Source organism: Gymnoscopelus microlampas, assembly GCF_963454915.1.
Source record: "Gymnoscopelus microlampas genome assembly, chromosome: 6".
Lineage (NCBI taxonomy): Eukaryota > Metazoa > Chordata > Actinopteri > Myctophiformes > Myctophidae > Gymnoscopelus > Gymnoscopelus microlampas.
The window spans coordinates 27,500,921-27,514,597 of NC_139943.1; the positions used below are offsets into that span (position 1 = coordinate 27,500,921).

The 13,677-nt window shown below is 41.9% G+C and overlaps 1 long non-coding RNA gene across 1 annotated transcript in view; it reads right to left on the reverse strand.

Moving 5' to 3' along the window:
• Positions 1 to 27: 27 nt before the first annotated feature.
• The window catches only part of LOC311047512, a 28,689-nt gene continuing 15,039 nt past the window's right edge, over positions 28 to 13,677 (reverse strand). The window contains exons 2-3 of the long non-coding RNA XR_014601003.1: positions 2,099 to 2,276; positions 28 to 1,379 (exon numbers count right to left, since the gene is read on the reverse strand). This is a non-coding gene — a long non-coding RNA (uncharacterized lncRNA). The remainder of the gene's footprint in view (positions 1,380 to 2,098; positions 2,277 to 13,677) is intronic.

The following is a 13,677-nucleotide window of genomic DNA, read 5'->3' on the forward strand; positions in this document are numbered from 1 at the left end:
GCCTCCTTCCCCACGCAGCGACCACACGGGGCTGGTCAGCGTGTCCTCCTGACGAGCACACTGCCGGGTCACTGGGATCCCCCCGGCCCTCCTCTGCCTATGAGCCGGCACAAACCAACGTGGTTTAAAAGGAACGCAGGAGACGAAAAGTCACAACTGATCCGTCTCACATTCAGACTGTGTAGCTCGACGGGCGCCGCTCCCACACACTCTATCTGTCTGTCTGCCTCCTGCTGGATGCTTCTTTCCTCCGATCTATTCCCTGCTCCAACTCCTCTTGTCCCTCTCTGCGCTCCTCCTACACAGATCTGTGGTCGTCTCACATGCGACACGCATGGGACAGTACACACGCACACACTCGCATGCGCCCGCGCGCACGAACACACACACACACACACACACACACACACACACACACAGCTGTTGTCTTGTCTTGACTGGTTAGGAAATATCTGTTGTCCTCAGTTCAGTGATGGTCCCTCGCTGCTCCATGCTCATTCCGTCTTTCCTTTCTCCCCATTTTCCTCTTCTTCAATCCTCTCTGACTTTCCTCTCTTTTTTTGGTCCTGTCTGTCTATTTGTCCCCCACCCCCAACCCACGAACAGGAACACTGTCCATCTTCCGCAAATTTTGCCTCGCGTAGCGAGTTAGTTTGTTTCCACGGCCGCCCGTCTAACGGTTCACTCCAGCTCTGCGGTGGAGTCTCTCCGTGCCGAGTCTCTCTGTCTCTCTGTTGCTCTGCTGAGGCGACGGAGCCAGAGGGAGCGTGCAGACTAGAAGAGAGCAGGAGCAAGAGAGAGGGAAGGAGGGAGGCGGGGGAGGCGTACAGGGGAGGTGGTCTGGCATGAGAGGTGTTCCATCACTTCTCTAGAAGATGACGCCTCTGGCTCTTTCTCTTTTCTTTGAGCTCTCTCTGTCTCTGAGTTCCTTTTGCTTTCCTTGTCTGCTCTCACTATAGTTTCCACTCTTGCTTTCTGCCTCTCAAGGTTTTCCTTGCGCTGGTTGTCCTGTCAAGTGTTTCTAACCTCCTGTCTCGGTTCTTTCAGTCCATTCTCTGTCCGTTTGCCTGTTTCAAAGGCTACTTCGTGAGCACTTGAAGTGGTCCAAAGCTCTCTTCTCTCATTCATTTCCTGTCTTCTCTTCCTTTTCTAATGAGGGTTTTTCAAAAAGAAGATTCACATCCTTTGGAAATTATGAAGAGACAATTCAGCACCAGATGTACAGTATGTATGTCTCAATAATGATGAGAAGACACTTTCAAAACACCAGCGCTGCTGTTTCTGTCCCTTTGCAGTGTCAATACTGACATGACAAGAGATAGCGTCCAGTGAAAGGAGAAGATTCCCTGATGAGGCTTCTCTTCTGCCCCCTAAAACGCCTGACAAACGAGAAAGAGGGGAGAGAGAGAGAGAAAGAGAGAGAGAGAGAGGGGGAGAGAGTTGGTTAGAAAGAAAACAACAACAAACCAGTCAATGTCAAAATATCATCCTCTGTCCAGCTGGCTATGAAAGACAGTGAAAGAGAAGGAGGGAGCAGTATCTGTGCTGCTGTCTTTGTGTATGCGTGCGTGTGTGTGTGTGTGTGTGTGTGTGTGTGTGTGTGTGTGTGTGTGTGGGGGGGGGGTCCTGCCAGCCAATGTGCTAGTGTGTGTGTGTGTGCTAGTGTGTGTGTGTGTGTGTGTGTGTGTGTGTGTGTGTGTGTGTGTGTGTGTGTGCTAGTGTGTGTGTGCTAGTGTGTGTGTGTGTGTGTGTGTGTGTGTGTGTGTGTGTGTGTGTGTGTGTGTGTGTGTGTGTGTGTGTGTGTGTGTGTGTGCGTGCGTGCGTGCGTGCGTGCGTGCGTGCGTGCGTGCGTGCGTGCGTGCGTGCGTGCGTGCGTGCGTGCGTGCGTGTACACACATGGCATGGTGGTTTTCATTGATTCTGTGTCTGGGTTTGCTGTTGCCTCTCTCTAATCTGCTGAACTGTAATCTGAGTGTGTGCCCTTTACCGTGCACCTGGCAGCTGTCTGCCTGATCCTCCAATCTGATCGCCCTCCAGACAGCCCTGAAATTCACATGCTCACAAAACCATCAACAAACACATACTGGTCCCGAAGTACCTGACCCTGGGTGTGTGTCTGTGTGTCCTCTTGTGCTCAGTTACTGGCAGTTCCCAAGCGAGGGGTGCTGTTAGCCACTCCTATACAGGCGGAAATCAAGCTCCTGTGTATGCCTTTGTGTGTGTTCTTCAGGGATTTCTTAGTGCCGTCATGACTGTCATGGTGTTCCTCTGGAAACCTGATGAGATTGAGAGAGAGAAAGAGAGAGGATAGTGATATTTGCTGTTGCCCTCCTCTTCCTTCCTTCTTTTTTCTTCCCCTCTTACTCATTCCAACACGCTCCTGTTTCCCCCCCCCCCCCCTCTATTTTTGACTCCAGAAACCATCTCTTTCTCTCTGCTGATTCAATCTTCTTCTTTTCACACATTCTTCATTCTGTCCCTTAAGTTCTTGTTAGTGCTTGCTCACGAATTACACCTTTTATACTCACAAAGTGTCTGTCTGCACAGCTGTCTAGCCTTTGGCGAGTGCAGTAGAGAAACACAGCTACACTACAAAATATTTTAAAACTGCACACAACACTGCACTGTAAAATCCATGTTTTAATTATGACATTTCAATTTCAAAGTACAATATTATAAATTAAAATTTGTCACAAATTATACCTACTGTAAAAGAAAGGGAGGTCCATTGTCAATCATGAATATCGTAGGTGTTATTCTCCTTTAATATGGCTCTTGTGCCCCTTTTCAGGATGCATGTGTATAAAATCATAACATGCACAACATCATAACATGTCCAGACCATCAGCATATCATTGTCCAAAACAAAATCTCCATTTTGCACTGTACAGTAGATGCTTTTAAATCTAAAATTGCAGGTGCATACCACACCTAGTTAAGGATGCTTATGCTTATGGAATCAGCATTTACTATGGATAAAAGTACTGTTAAATATTTTCTGTGTGGACTGATGGTAGTTGTGCTATACCCTCAGATATTTTGGTTTTCAAAGACTTTTGGAAAACCTCTGCAAAACAAAATCATTTGAACATCCCTGACAAGTGATGTTATAATATAAGCTAATATATTAAGCTTATAGTAAACTAGACTGGTATAACAAAAATATGCCACTAGAAAAACATGGCCAACTACTGTAACATGCCACACCCAGCAGCTTGTTAATTCAGGCACAAACAAATACTGAGAGCGATTGCTGTAGACAAGTTGGCACTGCAGGTCCAAAGATAGACTCCCCCCTAACCTCCCCACCCAGCACTTGAATAATTATATCCTGCTATGGTCTTTTGATACATTTCCATAGCAGCCAGAAATGATGCAAGGTTGCTAAGGCAACAGAGAAACTTCAACCCCCCCCCCCCCCCCCCCCATCACGCTGACCCATCCAAACAATGTAGAGAGAAATGCATGTGTGTGTGTGTGTGTGTGTGTGTGTGTGTGTGTGTGTGTGTGTGTGCGTGTGTGTGTGCGTGTGCGCGTGCGTGTGCGCGCGTGTGTGTGTGTGTGTGTGTGTGTGTGTGTGTGTGTGTGTGTGTGTGCGTGTGCATGCCATGTGCGTGTTTGTAAGCTATGCTGCCTGTTTCCTCTGTACACCTGTGTGTATGAGGGAGGGGTGGCAAGAGAGAGAAATTGTCCATGTTTTTTTTTGCCATTTACTTATCCAGGAAATATTGGCAACACATACATTCCCCTATTGGCATGGTCATTGTTGTTGAGCATGCATTCACGCATGATTGCATGTGTGTGTGCAATGCATATGTTCCCATTCAGTCTGTTTGTTAGAAGTGTTGTTCCTCTGGGTTTAAGACCTTCACATACAGTGAGTCGCTATTCACTATTAGAAACCATAATCTGTGTGTGATCCTGCAATGAGTAACAAAACATACACGTACACACACATAGTTTATCTATGGGCTACACTCTGTTATTGTGGAGATTTCTCCTTGCTGTCTCTTTTTGGATTATATGGCTGTACTTCCATGAGCGGCTTCACAGGCTGTAAATCAGGAGGAAAAATCAAACAGATGCTTTCACTATGTGAATTTTAACACGTTATTTTCCACCGTTATTTTTCACCAGAAACTTGCCGCATGGGAAGACTTTTTTTCTACATTTGTCCTTCATAGTTTCTAAAAGAGCTGGTTTGCATTGTTGGTGTACCTCATTGACGCCAAGGGATATAATTAGGTTACTTGTGTGGCTAGCTCCTTGGATTTAATGATGTATTCTACCTATGCTAACAAGTCATTTTAGGAAAAGGAAAAGGAAAAAAAAAACTTCTCCCGGGGTTATGGGGTAATATTAAGAAATAATTTCAAATGATTCCCTTAAGACTATGATTAACAGACAAAATAGAATACTTATTATGACAGCAAGATGGACTAAACTGATTTTCATTTTGCACAGATGCTTCCATTCAACAGGCTAATATAATCCACTGTGGCGTTCATAATGTTCTTACCAGTCCACACACCATTTCCCCATGTGATATTATAGTAAATGATGCAGTTGCCATGGTAACACAACAGCACTTTTAAGGCTCTTAAAGTGTAGAAATTCTCATTACTAAGACAACAGTGTGAGCTCTCTGCATGATGTGCTACGTTCTGGTGATTTCTGTTGCTCAACTTAAATCAGTGTTACTGACTGGCTGGAAAGCCAAAAATTGTTTAAGCTATCATTAAATGACAGGAGGGCATGAAACAACTTTTTTGTAGGCTAAATTGATAACAGGGTCGAATGGGTTCTCAGAATTGTATTTTGTCCCTCACAAAATAATTGAAGTAGAAAGGGCCGATTTAACACAACATGGGTACCCATCATTCCATTGGTAGATAGCCTTTTACCATTTTTAAAACTGTGGCCATGAAACATCGATTTTAATTGTGATAACCCCTTCTATTCAATCTTATTCTCTTTCTGGATTTCAGACCTTGAGAAGAATGGAATTTGTGTGGTTTTTAGTTGAGTAGATACCGTACTTCTTTTGCTCATCCTTCCTCTCTCCAGCCCTCTCTCCTCAATCTCATCCTTGCCAAAGCCATTGTCCATAACATAGCAATGTTGATATGATCATCACAATGTACCCAATATCACCTTAGTCCGCTAGCAGTACAGACAGCTTGTAATAATGGAAGCGTGATGAGAATATAAGCTTCACAGGATATCACACACTCGATTCCCACAGTATTTGTGTGGCAATATGTCACGGACAAATTAAGAATGAAATTGCCTTTTTAATACTAAAATGTCTCCCATGTTGATTTCATGCTGACTTGAACAAGAAGAACAGGCTACTTTTAACTGTCAATCACCACCCACATGTCCCCAGAGTACTGTCTCTGACTTTCTCTGTCTATCACTTTCTGCATTAAACTTGGCTTTTGTCTGTCTATCACAATAGAGGTGTGTTGCTATCTGATTCTTTATCAGTACCAATTATAATCCCATTCCTGCTTCTGCTGTCTCTCTATAACAATGGATGTAATCTTAAAAGAGGCAGTTCTGCACACTGTCTATCCTCTCTTTCTCCACATTAACCTGTTCTGTGCTATTGTCTAATTCATATTCATTTATTTTACTTTGTCTTCTGTTGTCTCTCTCTCTCTCTCTCTCTCATTCAGTCTCTGCTGTTGTGGATGTTGTGGATGAATTTTGAGAAGCTGAAAGAATATGCACATCTTTTGTTGGGATGCTGGGGTACGGTAGGAAAGAATAGAGCCCTGAATATGATCCAATGTTACGGTATTATTTACCGACAAAATTTCACGCCTCTGCTCTTTGTCAGGTAATTTTTGACCTGAAGTTTGAGAAGCTGAGTGTTTAGAGACGGTGTCAAAAAACACATTTATGTGGAATTGTTACTGTGAAAAATATACCAATGAAAGATTATATAAAAAATAACTTTTGTTTAATTGAAAAGGTTACACGGTATGAATTTAAAGCGCAATACATACTCCTTCAAACATAGGGGTTCGGACAGGCTTTCTGAACTATAGTTCGGAGAGTCAGGACATCTGGAGGTGCACAAGTTTGTGTGTGTGTGTGTGTGTGTGTGTGTGTGTGTGTGTGTGTGTGTGTGTGTGTGTGTGTGTGTGTGTGTGTCCCCTGATCCTTAGAGTCCCTATTCTGGGCATGTCATAATAATTATTCTGAAAAATATGGCAGATCTACAAGTTCACATACACCAAATTATATAGGATTTAAAACAGTACCTTCCCTCACACAGTCTTTTCTTTCTTTTCTTCCATCACTGTGTGGATTGTGGCATCCTTTCTTCTTAATCCTCTTTCCTTAATTTATTCCTCTCTCTGTATTTCTGTCTCTGGCTCAATTCTAACAATGTAAGTTTGATACTCTCAGTTACAGGTTTCTAAAGCTAAAACTATACGTCCCACCACCCCCATTTGTCCTTGTCCTGTAAAGTTACTGTGACAGGACACAGCCCGACAGTTTCAAGGTGCAAGCAGCCAACAATATAAAACTGCAGGGTGAAAAACATTTTATCTCAAAAATTCATTTCCCAAACTATACGCTTGCTGCACATGACCAGCACACACTCACGCACACACGCGCGCGCAAGCGCACACACACACACACACACACACACACACACACACACACACACACACACACACACACACACACACACACACACACACACACTAGGGCTTTCACGACTAGAGATTTTTACAGGTCGACTAATTTGACCCAGTGGTAGTCGAAATAAAAAAAAATAAAAAATAAAAAACATTTTTTTTTTGTTTTGTTTTTTGGGTGGCACTGTTTTAATACCATCCTACTACTATATTACTATTATTATTATCTTCCTGCCCTTATTTTTATGGCGTTTTAAGGGAAGCGCTTCTGGCACAGCAGCACAGCACCACAGCAGCGTCTCCAAGGATCCCCATTGCCCAATAATAGGCTTTTATTGGGCATGCTTTTGACCCCCTTTTGATAAAAAATAAAGTCAGGAGGATAATAATAATAGTAAGATGGGCCATTACTATAGCATTAAAAATTAAATAAAAAAAAAAAAAAAAAAAAAAAAAGTTTTTTTTTTTTTTTTTTTTTTTTTTTAACTATCAACTATCAACTAACAAGGTCGACTAGTGGTTACACTAGTCGACTAGTCGACTAGTTGGTGAAAGCCCTAACACACACACACACACACACACACACACACAATGAGTTTATCTTGTACTGAATTAAAGACCTGCTGCCACCTGATCTCCAGTGTGTTTGCACGCATGTCTTCCAACAGCTGAGAAAGGATTTGGTTTATTTGGCTGTTATGGTTCTTGTGTTTGTTGGTTTGTTTGTTATGGGATTGGCTCTTCTTCCTTTGTCTTTTACTGGTTCTCATAGAAAGAGATGAGTGTAGACAAACTGGCTAGCTATGTACTTTCTATATGTTGTTTTTGTCCTCATTGAGGATGCTTCTTAATCTGGGTATCATCTGATGAATGGTGATCTTTTGAAGCTTTTCAGTCTATCATGATGCATAAATCATGAATACAAATGTGTTTATTCTGGACCACTGGTGTCCAGGCACAGCCTGACAGCACGTCGCGGGTTTAACTCCCGATCCCGACGGCATTTGCTGCATGTCACTCCCCATCTCTCTCCCCATTTCCTGTTAGCCTACTGACCTGTCAAATAAAGGCATAAAAGCCCCCAAAAAATGTTTTAAAAATCACATTTAAAACAGTTTTGTCGTCACCTAAATTAGTTCGGCTCAGGAAGCCCTGCCCAAGCCAAAAAAAAGTTTGGCTTTGTTTGTAGTATGCTGCAAGCTACAGTGTGAATCATAGGTCTCAAAGGGTGGTATAGATTTACATCATTTTGCATTTGGAACACAAATAAATGTATTTAATACGTCAATTTACCGTATCAAACTGACAAAAAAAAGGGTTTTGCAACACTTGGATACAATGAATATTCAAACTATATTTAGAAAACTGAATTCAACATAAGCAAGGCTTCAGACCATATCATTATCTCTGTTGCTCTTCCACGGCAGAGGTTTCATAGGAGAGATAGACACTTGAAAACCTTAGAGGCCAAAACCACACCCACCTATTTCCTTCAGTGTCCGAGTTCCAGCTGGACTGGTGCTGATCTCAGATTAAGACATTAGGGATTTCTATCCCTTATCCTTTTTTATTGCCTCCGCCAGGCCGGCCGTCCGGCCAAAGGCAACTTCCCATACAGGCCCAGGCCATTTGTGACAAACTACATTTTCCGCCATTTTGCTTTTCTTCAAAACACACTTTTTGCTACTACTACTCCTACAAATTCTGTCCAACGCTCACATAAATCAATACGCATTATCTGTGGAGTCATGTGATCAAGATGTATCAATCAGATTTTTCAGAATCCATTGCAATGGGAATTCTCTGACCTGCGCTCGGACCTGCGCTCCGAGAATCACACTTTTCTAGTTTGAAAGGAAGTGAAGTCAGCCACATTTCCCATCTCGAAATAATGGGGCCAGTATAGACCCCAGCCTACATAGACCCCTACGTAATTATGAAAGTTGGCAATGCCTCACATCATGAAAAAGACAGACAGCCTTTAACATCACAGTTAAAGACAAACATGGAAATGAACAGCTTGTAAATGAAATATTGTAAGCTGAGAAAGTGATCGCAGTGACAGCCCTACTCAAAGAAGAGCTCATTTGACAGGGAGATAATGTGTTGTCTGAGATTGGTGTCTGAAGAGTCTCCGGATTTATGAACTGTTAGTTACCAGACAGCAATGCATTGCCACTGTGCTGCAGGTCGTCATGGAAACTTGAAATCTGTCTTCTCCGGTCTTGACTCTCGGGGGAGAGAATATATTCTCCCAAGAGTACATAATATATTGTGTATGTATTATTATGAGAATATAACATAATATGTTCATTCTACACTTCATTCAATTGTGTCACACAGTACAGCCGCCCTTTTTTACACAATCTATTGGATAGATTACTGTCAGAATGCTGTCTAAAATTGGTTTTCTGAGCCACGGGAAAGACTGCATGACATTTGAATTTAAGTCTAGGTTGATCAAAGTTTCAGGACTCACAAAGCCACTCACTTTTCATGCTATGCAGTAGGTGGTTCTCTTTCAACAGCACTGATTTGTATCTAAAGGGACTGATTGATTATGCTTGGTGTGAGGGAACGATTGGATTACTGTCCAAAAAGTGCAACCCCCCATTTATCATTCTCTCCTGCTGGCAGTGGGGATCGTCACAGAACACCTGATGCATTATGATAGATAGCTACTTGGGGCAACATTTGTAATGTTCTAAGATACATCTATAAGAATGGCTATAGAGCATTAGGTGCCCAATAGCTATGCATATGCATTAATAATTAATCATTATTCATCAGTGCAAAGTGGGTTTCTAATGGTCTCTACTGTAAAGACCACATTTTTATCATATTATACAACCTCATTTAAAACAACTGTTGGCCAACAAACTGTTTTATTTAATTGAAAACATTAATGTGAAATATATATATATATAACAGTCAATCAAGTTTCAACATGATTTTTGTTTGTTCAAAGTTTGTTAACTCAAACTCTATTTGACTGGAGTCCCCCAGGTGTCTAGAAAAAGGGGAAACTTAAAAAAAAAAATTGGTCCGCGACCTGAAAATGTGTCCCGACCCACTGTTTGCAAAACGCTGTTGTAAGCCATGTCTTGGCTATCTGAGATCTCTCTCTCTCAGCAGACTAATCAAATCCAATGAGGTTTAGTGGATTAAAGTCATAGAGTTGATGGCAGGCTTGTCAGGTCAGGAATCCTCAGGGAGGAACTGCAGATGACAGCAGTCTCACTGTGCGCTCCAACCGGCAGTGACAACAAGCGACAAAGTGGCTGGAAGTTGTTCATTTCCGATGCAGGGCTACCCTGAGCGACATGAAGCTGTGAGGTGTCTGACGACGACAATATCACAGCAACACAAAAGGTGCAAAAGGTATACTATCTAGGTGAAAAAGATTATCGTTTCCATACAAGCCACCATTGATCCATTCTTTCATTTCGTAAATGTACCGAAGACAGATTACAGACATATTCAAATCTGATTGCTCAAACTTCCTCTGGTCGTTTGAACAGATTGAATAATGTGTCTTTGGTGCATTTACACTTTGTTTTGTATGTGGTTAGACACAATCGCATATCTATCTGATAAGGGCAAGAACTGAAAATAACTAATATTTCACAAACAAATTCCATTATTAGAAGTAATCAATCATAGGGCTATTTGTTTTCTCCTCTTGTATCTCTTGTGATTGAAATGCAAATCAAACCCTTCCTCACCAAAGAGTCTGCCCAGCTCCTTATCCAAGCCTCAGTCATCTCTAGGCTTGATTAATGCAACTCCCCCCTCGTTGGTCTGCCAGCATGCTCACTCAAACCCCTACAACTGATCCAGAATGCCGCACGTTCAACCCCCCTACTACATTTTCACGCCGCCCCCTTCTGCTTTCCTTTCAATGGATTCCTGCTTCTTGCTGCTCGCATCCTTTTCAAAACACTGGTGATGACCTACAAGGCAATCAAGGGGATGGCAGGCCCTTAGGATCCACCCCTACTCCCCTTCCCACACACCTAGATCAGCCCTTAACCCAGGTCATCTGTCCCTCCCTTCCCTTCGACAGCATGGCCAACGCTCCAAGCATCTAGCATCAACCTTCAATGTCGAAAGAGCCATTTTGCCAAATAATATTATACAGATTCTGTCTGGAGCCGCAAACATAATTGAGCCTTATAATGAAGGCAACTCAGGCTATTAAGTTTATTAGCCTATAAAATGATTAAATACGAATGTATGTTTATGAGAATTCATTAAATATGATAACTTCTTGCAGCAGATCAAACATACAGGTAATCCAGCAGCATTGGCCGTGAAAGCAAACGACTCTATACACAAACTATTACATTCTCAGTTTCCCTCAATTGTCACACCGGTTTGTTTACACAAGCCACCTGGCTGGCTATGATGCAGCTTTTTTGACAGAAATGTTGAAACTTTGGATAACATAAGAATTGGCCTACTACAGCAACAATAAAACAAATTAAAAAAAACATTGTTAATTTCCCTGTTTTTTTTGTAAAGCTACAGGGAGACACTAGGGAGGGGCTAAAGAGCTGCATGTGGCTCAAGAGTTTGCAGAGGTTGCAGACCCCCGATCTTGACACTTCTCTCTTCTGGCTCAAGCTGTGGAATGATCTCCCCACCTCAGACACTACGGTACCTACGGCAGATTGTTTATATGCAAGTTTTAACATCCGAGGCAATGTGGCTAGGTTGGCTTAATTCTTGGTGTTTTTTAAACTGGATTCCTGCACACCTCAAAACAGAATAATAAGTTGACCCTTGCAGCGTGGTTTCTTTATCTATGAGCCTAATGCTGGTGAGCACCTACCTGACTAGAGTGCTAATGTGCCTTAATGAGAGCCATGGTACAAGGGTGGGTGGTTTCTGACTTGAATCCCCTGACCTGAAGCAAACACACACAAAACAACTGTATGGTTACGTGTTGAATTATTAAAGCTGAAACATAAATGGATATTTCTGACCTGGAAATTAAAAAGCAATGCTGTCAGTATAACAGATACTCTGCCAGATGTCATCAAGAGTCAAAGAAATCAGGTCAGATGAATCAAACATGATTTCTATATAATATAAATTATTATGAAGATATTATTGTAAGTAACATGGAAGCCAGCGCAGACCCAAGTTAGTAAGGGGTGAAATCACTAGAAGAATAAAGGTGTGAGGTGTTGAAAAGATATTTCCCATCATATTGGCAGTGGTGGACAGTAACTAAGTACATTTACCTGGGTACAGTAGGCTACTTAAGTAAAATGTTTTAGTATCTGTACTCTGTATTTGTTTTTTGGGATACAATTATTGTACTTTTGACTCCACTATAGTATAGTATTGTAGATCTGCTATTTTCACTACTATTGATATTTCTTTAAGTTTATCTTTGAAAATGTGTCCATTTCAATACAGCAATGCATTGATATTAAAAAGAAAACATGCTTTGTAATTTCTACTTTTGAATACTTATTTTTAAAAGCATGAACTTATGAATACTTAAGTATTTTTAAAAGCAAGTACTCCAGTACTTTAACTCAAGTAAAAATCTAACTGAGCAGCTTTCACTCGTAGTTGAGTAATATTTGACCAGAAGTATCTATACTTTGACTCAAGTACTGGGGTTGAGTACCACTGTATATTGGAGAATGTGTTTATGAAAATTGTACCAGTGGCAAAGGAGAAAATAGAACAATGTCTCCCAATAACCAGAGGGCATATACCAGTGGTGGCTGGAAAGTGGCTGGTGCCCAACACCATCACTGCCAACGTGCCCTCGAGCGAAGCATTGAAACCCTGACTGTCATGTGGACAACCCTGTGCTGTGAATTTATCAGAAGAAATAAATACAGATATATACATATAGGCTATAAGAGAGTTAAGACTAAATAAAATGATCTGGTGTAAATAAGTGAACTGTTTTAAAAGGCGTGTGGATTTGGAAAGGGATATGGGACTTAACTGAATACCAAGCAGTTTGTGGCTAAAATATTTAAAAGTTATAATACTGTCAGTACCAATGCAGACGTTTTGGTGCACAGCAGGGAAATTAATTCAAGATGCCAACTTGCTGTTGCTCATAAAGCAATTTAAATTCATATTATTCTGTAGAGCTGTGGAATATTGTCAATGACAAATCTGAAGCCAGTATCATTATTCTTAGAGGGTTAGGGGTTTAATAAGCAGTCAAGCGGGAACTACAGGGCATGCTGTGTGCTGGCGAGGCCACGAATCGCTGAGATCCAGCGAAAGGGAAAGAGTGAGAAAAAAGGATCCATCTCGCAGCCCTCCAGTGGCCAATTAAAGACATCAGACAGCTATCCGCTGGTAGAATTTAAACGGATGTGAGCGACTGGGTGTATGTGTGTCTGTCTTTCTTTTCTTCTGTGTGTGTGTGTGTGTGTGTGTGTGTGTGTGTGTGTGTGTGTGTGTGTGTGTGTGTGTGTGTGTGTGTGTGTGTGTGTGTGTGTGTGTGTGTGTGTGTGTGTGTGTGTGTGTGTGTGTGTGTGTGTGTGTGTGTGTGTTTGTGTGCCCTTGGACTGCAGCTTTTCCAGAGTGAGGCAGACTAAGAGAGTATAACGAGTGAGAATCAATTTGTGATCTGACATACTTGACACTGTAGTAATGAATAGTGTCCCCTGCTGTTTTTAAAGGAGGTGCCTCAGGGGTCAAGAAGTGTGTGAGTGGCATCATGTGTGTGTGTGTACTTGCATGTGTGTTTGTTGGTTTTTCCAGATGGAAGCAGGCAGACACAGCACCAGAACCATTGTGATCTGACAACTGAAAGAAGATTACAAATCTTGGAGGAAAACCAGGCCTCTAGGTTAACATTAAACTATGTTTTCTCATGGGAGCTTTGTGGAACAGCAGGCCATGACACTAATGTACTGTACGCAATATTGTTTTCCCTACTATGGTTGGGGGGGACTCGGCTTGTGATTGGCTTTGCGTTTTGATTAACCCGTTCCCTGCCATTGACGCAGATCTACGTCAATTTTAAAAAATCATG